Below are 13,968 nucleotides of genomic sequence, written 5' to 3'. Positions count from 1 at the left end.
TGCCAAGTTCCCATCAAACCTTCTGTGTATTTCATCAAGTTTGATAATGATTTCCATATCTATGTCTATGATTTGGTGAAGATCTGTTAAAGTGAAATTCTCAAATTTTGAGGGGCAGACTTAATTCTCTCTTTGGGAATGTGTTTTTTCAGAGATACCTCAGGTCTTCTATGAATCCTGGTATCTTTTCCAATGAATTATTCTTTCTCAAAGAATAAAAATTTGTTAACATGTTGTGTTATTTGGTCAATGATGGGTTGTGTTTGGTGGATGGGGCATCACAGAAATACATGCCTCCAAACAAAGCAGGATTTATGGTCTTTTCCCCTTGGAGAGTAAAGGACTGGGGATGCGTGGTGTGGTAAAGGACAAGATGGCTGTCAAGGAAGCAGTGGAGAGGGGACAAAAAGTTGTATGATCTCGGGGCGGTATGAAGCTTGAGGGAAAACCATGTCAAATGGAAAGATGTGACCGATATCAGCGTGAGGTATTGGGACTTAAGAGGATAAAGAGTAGATTAATCAGGAAGGGACACAAATGTATACTCAAAATCAGAGAAAATTAGGTTTCATTTGATGAATGCTTTAATTCGTACTGGCTGTAAGTCAAAGGATGTTTGATCTCCACTAGAGCATGTTGCTTAGTGAAAAGTGTCTCCGCTCAGTTGCTCTTCTCCAGTAAGTTGGACATCAAGCTACCTACTTAGATTTGCCAGAATTCTGTCTGCCACCTACTTTGTCATGCCTGGATTCGGTATGCCTTGAACTCTCATAGGTCTTATCCATGCCATCCAACCCTTGTCAGTTCATTTAAATAATTGCCCTGCCATATCAGGAAAACAGTGTTCCCATTCATTGATCATGTTCTATAGTACTTGGGCTATAAAACTCATGAACACACTCACCCACACACAGGATAAACATGTACATATGATGCCCACTAGTGTGTGACATGCACACATATGATGAATGCACCGAACTCCATAATATCAGTAAAGTAGGGAATCCATGATGCTAGGTGGAGTCTGGCAAAGACCCCACACACCCATCAAACCGCCAAATACCAGTATGGTACTGATTCTGACTCCCATCCTGGAAGGAACCTGCCATCCTGTAACTGGGCTATTTTTGGTTCCTTCATCTTCACAAACTTGGTTAAAATGTTAGAGTTGTCAAACTGGGAGTTAGGGTCCAGCATGTAGATCAGCTGTCTCAGGTCAGGTGATTTGGCTACAATTTGGGTGAGAAATTGTACCAGGGAATTCTGGTACACCCTCTCCTCTTCTTCTCCCTGTCCTCATCATCACTCTTGTGGGTGGGCCTCGAGCACAAAGAAGGTAAAATGGAATAAGCCTCTTCCTTAGTGGAAAACCTTGTCAATCCTTAATTTGACCTGACTCTGAGGGAATGCAGCACATTTTTTCCTACTAGGTCTCCTCATTCATTGGTTCACTCATTTTTCCAAGGAATGATTGAATTCATCCATTCTTCCTTGTCTCTCTCTCTTCATTCTTCTCTTCTTCCATTTCCCCCTTGATTGTAGAAATTTGAGCAGCAGGGCTGCATCCCCATGAGGCCGCCTTGTAAGGTTATGCTCCGAAATAACAACACAAAACTATTCATTTCAACACTGCCTGCCCCATTATTTTCAGCCTCTTAACCCAAGTCTAATAATGTATGTTGCAGCACGAGGTGCGATTAGAAGGAAAGATTTAGCATGTCTGACCTGGTGGCTGGCTGTATCGCCATCTGCCTCAGAGTGCAGAGCTACCATTTCTGCCCATGGGAGAGGTGCATGGCATCTCTAAGCTCAATTCCTATTCCTCCCAGCATTCTCTTATGTTTATTCCACCCACCTATGTTCTAACCTTTCAGGCCAAAGAGTTTCTTTATTTAATTAACCAATGACCTATACTCCATCATTACTCCTATTTCTGTTTAAACAAGAACGGAATCTTTAACTTTAACATAGCAAAATTACATATAACAAAACAGTTATCAAGCAAGAATTACAGTTACAATATTTATATCTACTTTATCTTTTATCATAACAATGGAAAACTATAACTATCTATCTATTCTTCAACTCCATCAGAGACTCCAGAATAATACAGTATTACCTAAGCAAACAAAAAGTAAGCCATTTTCAAACTCTAGAAATGACAGAGACATCTCGCTGCCTGGACAGTCACCCAAAGTTCCTCTGTACCGTTGGTGTTTCCATCCTCAGCCTACAGGCCCATAGTTTCCAGCAGACATTTCCATGAAGCAGGAAATTTCAAAGGCAGTCACTATCTGCTTGTCTTGAAGAATGTTTTGCTGACCCTTTCCTGAATCAGGAACACGAAAAGATCATCTCACCTTTAGGCAAGTTCAGTAGTCCTCTCTCTGAGTGTTTTCTGTGTACAGTTTATGCAACAATCCAGGCAAGAGCAGTTTCTTCCCCAAATGGCTATCAAACTCCATAAGGATCCTCTGTGATGCCCATCTTCTTCCTGAAGTAGACATGTGCTGCCAAGAGTAGAGTGTCTCACTGTCATGAAAAACCCTAAGGTACTAAAACATTATATAGCCTATTTTGTAGTCTAGAGAGATATGAATAATGCCTATCTGACAGAAATATATATATCTATGTAGCTAGAAAATCTAACTAACATGACTACAAACTTGACTATTATTAATGATTATCCATTAATAACCTATATACATTATATTTTTAAATGAACTACAGAATCACAATACCTTAATGAAGATCAAAAATGCATATACATATAACAAAATTGACTAAAAACTCTATCAGTAAAGCAAAATCTATACTAATGCAAATATTCATATCTATATCACATCCCACTTTAAATGTAAAAGAACGTTTATAAGCCATATTTGAGAACGTGGGTGCAGTTTCTTCTCTCCAAAATGCTTCCTGCTGAATGGTGTCATCATTATTGATTTATCTCAGTTGGCAGTTGAGCGAAGCAATTTTTTAAAGGTGTTCACAGCAACATTTAAGTAGGGCGTGGTCCATCCTACCAATTAGGATAGAGGCATCCACAGACTATCACCCTCTGTGAAAACAAAATAGAAACTCCTTTCCAAAGCATCATGTCCTTAGATCCAAATTTCAAAGTCAAGGCATTTTCAAAATATCTATGTTGGATTATTTCAGCAGCTTTTATAAAGAAACATCTTTTAGCAGCTATTGCTACTGCCTCAAAATTCAAATGATTCAAAAAGAGCATAATAGCATACAATATCAAAATTCGCTGTGAATTTTCCATCTTTGTGTGCTTCAATTTAACCTCTATTTTGTTTATTTTTCCTTTTTATTTTTTGCCTTTTGAGACAGGTTCTCTGTATCTTTGACCTGGAATAACTCTGTATACCTGTCTGTCCTTGAAGTCTCAGAGATCTGCCTCTCTCTGCCTTTCAGGCATTGGGATTAAAGGTGTATGCTACTACACATTGAACTCACAAAGATCTGTTTGTCTCTGTCTTCAAGGCACTGGGATTAAAGGCGTGTGCTACCTCACCTTGAAGGTACAGAGGTCAATCTCCCTCTGCCTCCCATGTGTTGGGTTTACAGGTGTGTACTACCACACCCAACAACTCTCTTCCTTTTTTTAACTTTAAGAACTTCAAATTTTAGCCTGCACATATTTTTAACACACTGTAAATCATTTAAAAATTTTCTTTGTCTTTGAATCTCTCTTTACTCTATTTCTCTCTCTTTTTTTCTGACCACATGAGTCTTTCATTTACCAAGCAATCTCAGTAGGACTAAAGCCGTGGCTTTGCTGGCCAGATGTAGCCCATTCCTTAGCTTTCTGCCATTCCAACCTTGTGGCTGAGGTACCGAACAGAGCCGCATTCAGTGCCACAAGTCTACAGTGCTTCAAGGTCCTTGCCATCAAAGAGGCTGCAACAGACAACACTCAAGCCCTCTTTCTGTAGCTGGCCCTCCTTCCTCAAACAGTCAGAGTTTGCCCAGGCAGGATGGCCCAGAAAGCCGGCATTTTAAAACAACACAGTTTTTTATCCTGCTACTGCTGAAAACATACAAGCATTCAGTTGGCTTTTATCAACACCATTTAACTGTTTTGTGGCAGGACCTCTTAAGGGCTGCAGGGTTTTGCAGCTGAAGCTGAGTCTGCAAGCCTCTTTTAGATGAGAGCCCTTGCTTTCTTCTAGCAAGCAGAGCAGACCGAGAAATCGCTGCTACCAAGAAAACATGCTTTACTCTTTCCCAAGCTTTCTCAGGCTTTCAGTGGTTTCAGTTGTCCACAAGGCTGCAAGCCATTCTGTAGTTATTTGAGCAACGAGGCTGTGTCCCCGGCACCACGGCTGCATGAAGGTTATGCCTGAAATAAATACACCAAAACTGTATTCTTTTAAACACTGCTGGCCCATTAGATTCAGCATTTTAACCCATTTCTAATAATCAGTGTAGTATAACGAGGTGCACTTACCAGGAAAAATTCAGCATGTCTGACATGGTGGCTGGCTGCATTGACAACTGCCTCAGAGAGCAGAGCTATGGCATCTGCTGGGGAGAGGGGAGCATGGCTTCTCTGAGCTCACTACCTCTTCCTCCCGGCATTCTATTTTGTTTACTCCACCTACCTATGTTCTAACCTATCAGCTGAAGTGGATTCTTTCTTTAATTAATCAATAAACTTCTTCTGTCACTTTGTCCTTTCAACAGCTTGCCCATATAAATCTCCCATGTGTCTTCTGTTGTATAATCTTTCATTTGTAAAGAACTTGCACTCTCAGGGGAGGATTTTTCTGACATCTCTGTGGATGGAGATCATATGAGGAAGATCAGATGAGCAACCATGACAACTCTAATGCTGTAGAGTTAGGTGGACCAGAGATTGATGGCTGACATTCCTGTGCTATGCATCAGATGCCCCTGAACTCTGGCCCTGTTGACAGACAGGCAGACATCAAGTTGGTCACACATACTTAACTCATTCGGGTTCACAGATACCGTAAATGGAGTTTTAATTCTTCTCCTGAACTAATAAAGAAACCAAGATTAGGAGAAGAGAAGAGCCTGAAGTAAGGCCTCAAAATGGGTCATTTTGCAAAGGAAAGGTTACCTGCCTCCATGTATGCTGTCTCCCTTTCTTAGTCAAATCCATCCTTCCAGTGTCTAGCTAGCAGCTAACCATAGGATTGAACCCAACTGCCTTTGATTTCTGAAATAAGTGCTGTCCCCTTAAGGTCTCATAACAACACAGGAAGGTTTGTAAGACTGTCCCAGCAACAATTTAAAGCAATTCTAGGAGACCAAAGATGCACCAAATTTGGTTAATTGGTAATATAGATCGTTCTGATGGGACAAAATAATTTAGAATTAAAAAAAAAAACAGATTGGTGTACTCACGATGAATTTATGTGATATGGCACACACAGGCTTCTGGTTCTGAATACTTCATGCTCGGTGGGTTTTGGAGATTGTCGTGACCCTGAACCTAGCTGGAGACTTTGGGGCCTTGAAAGGACAAGACTTAATATTTCAGGACATCCTTGTACTTGGTTCCCACTGTTTACTGATTTCCTTACAGAGAATGAGCAGCCATCTACCCCTGCTGACAGGCCTTCCCCACATGAACAGAGAGAAGACCCTATACACACAGGTCACTTGTATCACATGTGAAGGCATAAGTCACAAACAAACTCCCACAGCAGTTTAGAATTGTGATTAATAGAATGATTAGTTCTTGAAAGGGGAAAAACTTAGAGATCACAATCCCTTACAAAAGCCCTCTGCAGGATCAGAAAAGGAGCCTAGTAGCCGGAAGGGAAGCTCAAGCAAGAGATCAAGCTGAAGGTAGAAGTTGCTTTGTAAAAGAGAGAGAGACCACAACTCAATGGGCTGGTATCTCAGTGGCTATTCAGGAAACATCACAGAGAAAGGATCTGCTTCATGCATGAGAGTCACCGATGATTTCCCTTTAAGAAAAAAACCCATCAAAACTCCCAATAACATCATCAGCATTCAACAACATGTCTATGATTTCTTTGCCTTGCCTTTGATTGTGCAGTAAATGATGCTGATAGTTAATCTGTGCAATTAATGCAAATTTCCTTGTAACTGACTAGACAGAACTGACAGGTTATCTTAAACACAGCAGGGAGTCACTCTACGATGGGACTGGTTCATCATCACCTGTGTGACAGTGACATAATTAAGATCTTTCCTTTGCCTATAAATCTCATTATGTTCAACATGATATGTTGTCATACAGATTTCTTAGGGTTTTGTCCCACTGGTGGTTTCCTTGGAATGTTACATATTTTTTGCCAGATCCAATCAGTTTTGCCATGCACTCTCAGCTCCACATCATTGTGTTCCCCTCATGTTCCAGTCCAGGCATTTTAGACCTCTTGTAACTGTTGTAAGAGTATCTCATGTTCCACCTAAATGATTTAGGGTTTTATTTAGGCTGGGTTTTATCTTCCATCACTGAGTTCATTGACTTTCCTTGGGCGTAATTCCTGGGACACTGAGCCTAACTCCTGGGGGATTCCTCCAGTTATTTCTCCTTGCTGAAACAGTTTACACTCTCACTATTACTGTGAGAGTGTTTCTGTAGCAAATATTCTTCTCAAGATGAGAAGAAACTTCAATATTACAATCCATTTGTTATTGTGATTTAAAGACACACACACAAACACACACAAGTTAATGCACATACACTGATGATATCTCAATTTATGGGGCCATTCTGGGGATGTCAAGATCGATATCTCTCGAGTGGTTCTCAGAAGGCCATAGGCTGACCCTCTCTAGGTACTTAAGCAGAGAGGAGAAGTTGACCAGACTGTGACATGTCCCTAGCAACTATGTGTGCCTTGTCCCATAGTCAGACTGATGACTGACTATCTTGAAAACCACCATGGAACTTTTGTTTGGCAAATGATGGAGATCAAGTCAGGGTCAAAATCAGAAACCTAGATGAGCTTCCAAGCTCCAGTGGAAGAGCAGATGGATGGAGAAAACGAGCAAGGATGTCAGGAATATAAGGGCTTGGTCCACATTATGAGACACTGTGCCTGAACTAAGGGGATTTCAACTAATCCAGTGACCTGGGAATGAAAGAACATGGGATCAAACTGGAAGCTCTGAATGTGGCTGACAATTGGGGCAGACGGAGAAGCCAAATATAACGGCACTTGCAATTGTCTGCATATCATACACTGGCTTTTTGTGATCATATTTTTTGTGGATGCATACCTTGCTATATCTGGATGGATGAAGGGTGGGCTTGGACTTCCCACAGCTCAAAGTACCCTTCCCTCGATTTGGACTGGTGTTTGAATGGAGAGGTTTATTTGCAGAACAAGAAGAATGTAGGAGGAGGAAGAGAGTGGAAAGTTTGATAATTATTATTATGAAGTAATGGAAAAATCAATAGAAAATAACCAATGAGGACATTGGAGCTAGTAACAAAAAAACATTCATGTGAGTTGTTGACTCAGACCAAAAATTATTTTACAGAAAAAAAAAACACATAAAGGTGTTGAGTTACTTGGAAAATATGACTCAAGTAATTGGGAAGAAGATTGGGGTTTTTATTTTGGGTCTTAATGGGGCTGTATGAGCAGCATTTTAGGACCTGTATGCTGGATATTTCTGGGGGTTAGTAGGGAAGAAACCTGGCTAGGAGGAGTTTTATGACATAAGTAGAGCCTTGATGATGTCACAAAGCTTTGGTTGGGGGTGGCAACTCTGTTCCACATGAAGCACTGGTCTTCTGTGAAGGTGGGCTTACTATCTTCACGGTGGCTGAGGAGGTCAGTTCAGCTCTTGGGCTCCACAACTGTTCAACCGAATTTCCAGAAGTTGGAATCTAGAGAGCCAAGATATTTTCTTTTGGTAAATATGTTTAGGAAGCAACTAGGACCTCTGTAGTCAAAGAAAGGTTTCTTTCAAATCTGCTCTGGGTCCAAAATTTTTGTCCTTAACAGCTCCTATATTTGATAGCTGGGGGACGGTTAATGTCAGGTATTCTCCCTACTCTATCTTTGCTAAAAATGTCCAATTCCTCAGTCCACTTAAATGGCAAAGATCCTCTTTGTCCATATGTGTTTTAAAAGATAATTATTTCTAATAGGTGCTGTTGCACAGAATAATGTTTCATTCTTTTGGCAGTTTGACTCACAGTACTCACTTCTCTAATGAAGATACAGAATATCTTTATGTAATCAACCTGGATCTGGATCAGGAGACACAATAGAGAGAGCCAGTGGACTGGAGTGCCATGACCTTTGGCAAGTGGTTATAGATCAGCCAACTAACCAGTAGCTTGAGTGGTAAGGAGAGGAGTGGCTGTTCTTTGAATTCTTTGCCATCTGTTCAGATATTTCTTTCTCACTTTAGGTATAGGCATAGCTTCCTCTCTCATTGATATAGTAAGTCAGGAAGTAGGTTTCTCAGTAGAGGTCAATTGCATTTTGCAGCAGGAATATGTCTCTGATACACATATACTGAGCTGTAGACAAGAGTTTGATAATTTTCCTATAAATTTCTTAAGAACATATTCCATTTAGGTATCCAAATCTATTCAGCCCTGCCTTTTTCACCTGCTCCAAAGTTATTCCTAAAAAGAGCCTTGACCTCACATCCTCACCTTTTATCCTTGTAGGCACTTATGGTGGAGGAATCCACTTTGTGTCTGATTTAAACTGAAGAGTTCTTCCTTTGCGGAGATTGGCAGCTATGAAGCCCAAGCACAGAAACAGAGCCAAGAGACAGTGGAACAGGAGTGCTGTGGCCTATCTCAGAAAGTCTCCCGCCATGATGAAGATGCCTCTTAGTATGAGTTGCATGCCACATCTCCAGAAGAAGAATGGGCCATCGCTCCAGAAGCAAAAACTTAGTAAGCCTTTTGAGGCCCTGGAGAATATTGTTGGCCGCAGAATTTCTCATGGCTGGAAGGAAGCCAATGAACCAGTCACCCATTGGAAAGCCATCATTCTAGATCAACTGCCAACATATCCCTCTCTCTATTTGTTGAAATATGATGGGATTGATTGTGTCTATGGCTTGGAGCTTCATAGTGATGAAAGGATTTTAAACCTGAAGATCCTGCCTAATAATGTGCCATTTCCTCAGGTGACAGACACTCATCTCTCAAACACCATAGTTGGCAGAGCAGTGAAACATACATTCATGGGCACAAATGGCTCTAAGAATGACTGGAACGGAATGGTCCTAGAAGAGCTACCAATCATGAAGACCTGGTTTTATATTACCTACAAGAAAGATCCGGTCTTGTACATTTACCACCTCCTGGATGACTACCTGGAAGGCAACCTCCACATCATGCCAGGCTCTAAGGAAGAGTGGAGTGGCGTGGTCCCAGATGAGGTGCAGACCATAACGACCTGTTTCTACATTGTCAACGAGAATGATCCGGTCCTGTACCTTTCCCACCATCATGATGATTCCATTGAAGGCAACCTCCACATCACGCCTGAATGTCCTCCAGTAGAGGTGACTTTGGAATTAGGCAGGGATTCCTTGGAGGGCAAAAGAGTGCAGACCAACAAAAAAGATGGAACCCAAGAGATAGGTAAAATTATTTGCCAAGTTCCCAACAAACCTTCTGTGTATTTCATCAAGTTTGATAATGACTTCCATATCTATGTCTATGATTTGGTGAAGATCTGTTAAAGTAAAATTCTCAAAATTTGAGGGGCAGACTTAATTCTCTCTGTGGGAATGTGTTTTTTCAGAGATACCTCAGGTCTTCTATGAATGCTGGTACTTTTCCAATGGATTATTCTTTCTCAAAGAATAAAAATTTGTTAACATGTTGTGTTATTTGGTCAATGATGGATTGTGTTTGGTGGATGGGGCATCACAGAAATACATGCCTCAAAACAAAGCAGGATTTATGGTCTTTTCCCTTGGAGAGTAAAAGACTGGGGATGCGTGGTGTGGTAAAGGACAAGATGGCTGTCAAGGAAGCAGTGGAGAGGGGACAAAAAGTTGTATGATCTCAGGGCGGTATGAAGCTTGAGGGAAAACCATGTCAAATGGAAAGATGTGACCGATATCAGCGTGAGGTATTGGGACTTAAGAGGATAAGGAGTAGATTAATCAGGAAGGGACACAAATGTATACTCAAAATCAGAGAAAATTAGGTTTCATTTGATGAATGGTTTAATTCGTACTGGCTGTAAGTCAAAGGATGTTTGATCTCCACTAGAGCATGTTGCTTAGTGAAAAGTGTCTCCGCTCAGTTGCTCTTCTCCAGTAAGTTGGACATCAAGCTACCTACTTAGTTTTGCCAGAATTCTGTCTGCCACCTACTTTGTCATGCCTGGATTCCTTATGCCTTGAACTCTCATAGGTCTTATCCATGCCATCCAACCCTTGTCAGTTCATTTAAATAATTGCCCTGCCATATCTGGAAAACAGTGTTCCCTTTCATTGATCATGTTCTGTAGTACTTGGGCTATAAAACTCATGAACACACTCACCCACACACAGGATAAACATGTACATATGATGCCCACTAGTGTGTGACAAGCACACATATGATGAATGCACCGAACTCCATAATATCAGTAAAGTAGGGAATCCATGATGCTAGGTGGAGTCTGGCAAAGACCCCACACACCCATCAAACCGCCAAATACCAGTATGGTACTGATGTCTGACTCCCATCCTGTAAGGAACCTGCCATCCTGTAACTGGGCTATTTTTGGTTCCTTCATCTTCACAAACTTGGTTAAAATGTTAGAGTTGTCAAACTGGGAGTTAGGGTCCAGCATATAGATCAGCTGTCCCAGGTCAGGTGATTTGGCTACAATTTGGTTGAGAAATTGTACCAGGGAATTCTGGTACACCCTCTCCTCTTCTTCTCCCTGTCCTCATCATCACTCTTGTGGGTGGGCCTGGAGCACAAAGAAGGTAAAATGGAATAAGCCTCCTCCTTAATGGAAAACCTTGTCAATCCTTAATTTGACCTGACTCTCTGAGGGAATGCAGCACATTTTTTCCTACTAGGTCTCCTCATTCATTGGTTCACTCATTTTTCCAAGGAATGATTGAATTCATTCATTCTTCCTTGTCTCTCTCTCTTCTTTCTTCCCTTCTTCCATTTCCCCCTTGATTGTAGAAATTTGAGCAGCAGTGCTGCATCCCCATGGGGCTGCCTTGTAAGGTTATGCTCCGAAATAACAACACAAAACTATTCATTTCAACACTGCCTGCCCCATTATTTTCAGCCTCTTAACCCATGTCTAATAATGTATGTTGCAGCACGAGGTGCGATTAGAAGGAAAGATTTAGCATGTCTGACCTGGTGGCTGGCTGTATCGCCATCTGCCTCAGAGTGCAGAGCTACCTTTTCTGCCCATGGGAGAGGTGCATGGCATCTCTAAGCTCAATTCCTATTCCTCCCAGCATTCTCTTATGTTTATTCCACCCACCTATGTTCTACCCTTTCTGGCCAAACAGTTTCTTTATTTAATTAACCAATGACCTATACTCCATCATTACTCCTATTTCTGTTTAAACAAGAACGGAATCTTTAACTTTAACATAGCAAAATTACATATAACAAAACAGTTATCAAGCAAGAATTACAGTTACAATATTTATATCTATTTTATCTTTTATCATAACAATGGAAAACTATAACTATCTATCTATTCTTCAACTCCATCAGAGACTCCAGAATAATACAGTATTACCTAAGCAAACAAAAAGTAAGCCATTTTCAAACTCTAGAAATGACAGAGACATCTCGCTGCCTGGACAGTCACCCAAAGTTCCTCTGTACCGTTGGTGTTTCCATCCTCAGCCTACAGGCCCATAGTTTCCAGCAGACATTTCCATGAAGCAGGAAATTTCAAAGGCAGTCACTATCTGCTTGTCTTGAAGAATGTTTTGCTGACCCTTTCCTGAATCAGGAACACGAAAAGATCATCTCAACTTTAGGCAAGTTCAGTAGTCCTCTCTCTGAGTGTTTTCTGTGTACAGTTTATGCAACAATCCAGGCAAGAGCAGTTTCTTCCCCAAATGGCTATCAAACTCCATAAGGATCCTCTTTGATGCCCATCTTCTTCCTGAAGTAGATATGTGCTGCCAAGAGTAGAGTGTCTCACTGTCATGAAAAACCCTAAGGTACTAAAACATTAAATAGCCTATTTTGTAGTCTAGAGAGATATGAGTAATGCCTATCTAACTGAAATATATATATCTATGTAGCTAGAAAATCTAACTAACATGACGACAAACTTCACTATTATTAATGATTATGCATTAATAACCTATATACATTATATTTTTAAATGAACTACACAATCACAATACCTTAATTAAGATCAAAAATGCATATACATATTACAAAATTGACCTAAAATCTCTATCAATAAAGCAAAATCTATACTAATGCAAATATTCATATCTATATTACATCCCACTTTAAATGTAAAAGAACGTTTATAAGCCATATTTGGGAACGTGGGTGCAGTTTTTTCTCTAGAAAATGCTTCCTGCTGAATGGTGGCATCATTATTGATTTATCTCAGTTGGCAGTTGAGTGAAGCAATTTTTTAAAGGTGTTCACAGCAACCTTTAAGTAGGGCGTGGTCCATCCTACCATATTAGGATAGAGGCATCCACAGACTATCACCCTCTGTGAAAACAAAAGAGAAACTCCTTTCCGAAGCATCATGTCTTTTGATCCAAATTTCAAAGTCAAGGCATTTTCAAAATATCTATGTTGGATTGTTTCAGCAGCTTTTTTAAAGAAACATCTTTTAGCAGCTATTGCTACTACCTCAAAATTCAAATGATTCAAAAAGAGCATAATAGCATACAATATCAAAATTTGCTGTGAATTTTCCATCTTTGTGCGCTTAAATTTAACCTCTATTTTGTTTATTTTTCCTTTTTATTTTTTGCCTTTTGAGACAGGTTCTCTGTATCTTTGACCTGGAATAACTCTGCATACCTGTCTGTCCTTGAAGTCTCAGAGATCTGCCTCTCTCTGCCTTTCAGGCATTGGGATTAAAGGTGTATGCTACTACACATTGAACTCACAAAGATCTGTTTGTCTCTGCCTTCAAGGCACTGGGATTAAAGGCGTGTGCTACCTCACCCTGAAGGTACAGAGGTCAATCTCCCTCTGCCTCCCATGTGTTGGGTTTACAGGTGTGTACTACCACACCCAACAACTCTCTTCCTTTTTTTAACTTTAAGAACTTCAAATTTTAGCCTGCACATATTTTTAACACACTGTAAATCATTTAAAAATTTTCTTTGTCTTTGAATCTCTCTTTACTGTATTTCTCTCTCTGTTTTTCTGACCACATGAGTCTTTCATTTACCAAGCAATCTCAGTAGGACTAAAGCCGTGGCTTTGCTGGCCAGATGTAGCCCATTCCTTAGCTTTCTGCCATTCCAACCTTGTGGCTGAGGTACCGAACAGAGCCGCTTTCAGTTCCACAAGTCTACAGTGTTTCAAGGTCCTTGCCGTCAAAGAGGCTGCAACAGACAACACTCAAGCCCTCTTTCTGTAGCTGGCCCTCCTTCCTCAAACTGTCAGAGTTTGCCCAGGCAGGATGGCCCAGAAAGCCGGCATTTTAAAACAACACAGTTTTTTTCCAGCTACTGCTGAAAACATACAAGCATTCAGTTGGCTTTTATCAACAACATTTAACTGTTTTGTGGCAGGACCTCTTAAGGGCTGCGGGGTTGCAGCTGAAGCTGAGTCAGCAAGCCTCTTTTAGATGAGAGCCCTTGCTTTCCTCTAGCAAGCAGAGCAGACCGAGAAATCGCTGCTACCAAGAAAACATGCTTTACTCTTTCCCAAGCTTTCTGAGGCTTTCAGTGGATTCAGTTGTCCACAAGGCTGCAAGCCATTCTGTAATTATTTGAACAGCGAGGCTGTGTCCCCAGCACCATGGCCGCATGAAGGTTATGCCTGAAATAAATACACAA

The sequence above is a fragment of the Microtus pennsylvanicus genome, chromosome Y (genome assembly GCF_037038515.1).
Source record: "Microtus pennsylvanicus isolate mMicPen1 chromosome Y, mMicPen1.hap1, whole genome shotgun sequence".
Classification (NCBI taxonomy): domain Eukaryota; kingdom Metazoa; phylum Chordata; class Mammalia; order Rodentia; family Cricetidae; genus Microtus; species Microtus pennsylvanicus.
The sequence above is the reverse complement of the archived record's forward strand: the minus strand, read 5'-3'. Positions refer to the sequence as shown.